Below are 3,351 nucleotides of genomic sequence, written 5' to 3' on the forward strand. Positions count from 1 at the left end.
CAAACACCCCATGTTCTCACTCATAAGTGGGAGTTGAACAGTGAGAGTACATGGACACAGGGAGGCAAACATCAGACACTGAGTCCTGTCAGGGTGGGGCCTAGGAGAGGGACAGCATTAGGAGAAATACCTAAGGTACATCACTGGTTGATGGGTGCAACAAGCCCTCACGGTATGTGTATACCTATGTAACAAACATGCACGTTCTGCACATGTACCACAGAATTTAAAGTGTATATATATATATATCTGCTTTTAATTATAAAGTGCTTAAAGAAAATCCTTTTGAATCTCTTACTACCACATCATAGCTGGGACAAACTGCTGATATTTTATTTATTTTTATTTATTTATTTATTTTATTTTAGGTGCATACTATATCTGGCATTTCTCCCCATGTTATGCCTCCCCCTCCCCTCCCTCCTCATGCCCCATTGTCTCTCCCCTAACCCCCCAACTGTCCCCTGTGTGTGATGCTCCTCTCCCTGAGTCCACATGTTCTCGTTGTTCAACACCCACCTATGAGTGAGAACATAGGGTGTTTGGCTTTCAGTTCTTGTGTCAGTTTGCTAACAATGATGGTTTCCAGATTCATCCAAGTCCCTACAAAGGACACAAACTCATCATTTTTTATGGCTGCGTACTATTCCATGATGTATATGTACCACATTTTATTTGTCCAGTCTATCATCAATGGGCATTTGGGTTGATTCCAGGTCTTTGCGATTGTATACAGGGTTGCAATGAACATACATGTTTATGTGTCTTTATATTAGAACCATTTATAGTCTTTGGGTATATACACAATAGTGGGATTGCTGGGTCAAATGGAATTTCTATTTCTACATCCTTGAGAAATCGCCACACTGTCTTCCACAATGGTTGAACTAATTTACTCTCCTGTGAACTGTGTAAGAGTGTTCCTATTTCTCCATATCCTCTCCAGCAACTGTTGTCTCTCAATTTTTTAATGATCACCATTCCAACTGGCGTGAGATGATATCTCAGTGTGGTTTTGATTTGCATTTCTGAAATGATCAGTGATGATGAGTATTTTTGTGTATGTTTCTTGGCCTCATATATGTCCTCTTTTGAAAAGTGTCTTTTCATATCCTTCACCTACTTTTGAATGGGGTTGTTTTTTTCTTGTATATCTGTTTTAGGTCTTTGTAGATTCTGGATATTAGCCCTTTGTCAGATGGGTAGATTCCAAACATTTTTTTCCATTCTGTTGGTTGCTGATTCGCTCTAATGATGATTTCTTTTGCTGTACAGAAGCTCTGGAGTTTGATTAGATCCCATTTGTCTATCCTGGCTTTTATTGCCATTGTTTTTGGTGTTTTAGTCATGAAGTCCTTGCCTATGCCTATGTCCTGCATGGTTTTGCCTACGTTTTCTTCTAGTGTTTTTATGGTGTTTTTATTTTTAAATCTTTGATCCATCTGGAGTTAATTTTAGTGTAAGGTGACAGATAGGGGTCCAGTTTCTGCTTTCTGCACATTGCTAGCCAGTTTTCCCGACACCATTTATTAAACATGGAGTCCTTTCCTCATTGCTTGTTTTTGCCAGGTTTGTCAAAAATCAGATGGTTGTAGATGTGTGGTGTTTCTTCTTGGGTCTCTGTTCTGTTCCATTGGTCTATGTCTCTATTTTGGTACCAGTTCCATGCTGTTTTGATTACTGTAGGCTTGTAGTATAGTTTGAAGTCTGGCAGTGTGATGCCTTCAGCTTTGTTCTTTTTTCTTAGGATTTTCTTGGCTATGCGGGGTCTCTTGTGATTCCATATGAAGTTTAAAGTGTTTTTTTCCAGTTCTGTAAAGAAGGTCATTGGTAGCTTGATGGGTAACAGATTGAATCTATAGATTACTTTGGGCAGTATGGCCATTTTCACGATATTGATTCTTCCTAATGACAAGCATGGAATGTTTCTCTATCTGTTTGTGTCCTCTCTTATTTCGTCGAGCAGGACTTTGCAGTTCTCCTTGAAGAGGTCCTTTACACCCTTTGTTAGTTGGATTCCTATGTATTTTATTCTCTTTGGAGCAGCTGTGAATGGGAGTTTGCTTTTGGTTTGGCTCTCTGTTTGTCTGTTGGCACATAGGAATGCTTGTGATTTCTGCACAATTATTTTGTATCCTGAGACTTTGCTGAAGTTACTTATCAGTTTGAGAAGATTTTGGGCTGAGACTATGGGGTCTTCTAGATATACAATCATGTCATCTGCAAATAGAAACAGTTTGACTTCCTCCTTTCCTAATTGAATACCCTTTAATTCTTTTTCTTGGCAGATTGCTCTGGCTAGAACATCTAATGCTGTGTTGAATAGGAGTGGTGATAGAAGGCATTCTTGTCTAGTGTCTGATTTCAATGGGAATTCTTCCAGCTTTTGCCAGTTCAGTATGATATTGGCTGTAGGTTTGTTACATATATAGTTTTAATCATTTTATGATACGTTCCATCAATGCCTAGTTTATTGAGAGTTTTTAGAATGAAGGCTGTTGAATTTTATTGAAGGCCTTCTCTGCATCTATTGAGATAATCATGTGGTTTTTGTCTTTGGTTCCTATATAATACTGGCAAACAGATTGTAACAGCATATCAAGAAGCTTGTCCATCAGGACCAAGTAGGCTTCAACCCAGTGATGCAAATCTGGTTCAACATAAGCAAATCCATAAATGTAATCCATCACATAAACGGAATAAAACTGCTGATATTTTATTTATTTATTTATTTTTTAAAGACTGGATTTCACCATGTTAGTCAGGCTGATCTTGAAATTCTGACCTCAGGTGATCCTCCTGCCTTGGCCTACAAAGTGCTTGGATTGCAGGCGTGAGCCAGCATGCCTGGCATAATACTTTAAAAGTAACAAATACCAAACCAGAAAGAACTAGACTTAGGAACCAAACTCTGGTTGCTCTAGTGAACAGGGTAGAATCTTAGGATTGGAAGGCCACCATTTCTCCTTCAGTTTTTCATTGGCTGGCAAAAGATGGCCTTGTTATGTGGACAGTACCTCTTAAGTAAAAAAAAAAATATTCTGCTAACTAGAAAATACATACTTGGAAGCTACAAGAGTTTTTGCCAATTCAGATGACTTACTTCCCAAAATTTGGAACATTCCCTTGGATTTGACCAAGTCAGAAAAATATGGTCATACTTGATGGAAGAAAAGTGAAATAACAACAAAATCCCAAACATAAATAAATAAATAAGTTAAGCAAAATAAACAAATGCACAATAAATGTGATTACTGAGTGTTATAATGGTAAGGAGAAATTAAACACCAACTGGTTGGTAATCTTAACTTTTAGTCATTAAGGAAAAATTTTAAGACAAATCTTTAATTT

Source organism: Cebus imitator, unplaced genomic scaffold, assembly GCF_001604975.1.
Source record: "Cebus imitator isolate Cc_AM_T3 unplaced genomic scaffold, Cebus_imitator-1.0 Scaffold895, whole genome shotgun sequence".
In the NCBI taxonomy this organism is placed as follows: domain Eukaryota; kingdom Metazoa; phylum Chordata; class Mammalia; order Primates; family Cebidae; genus Cebus; species Cebus imitator.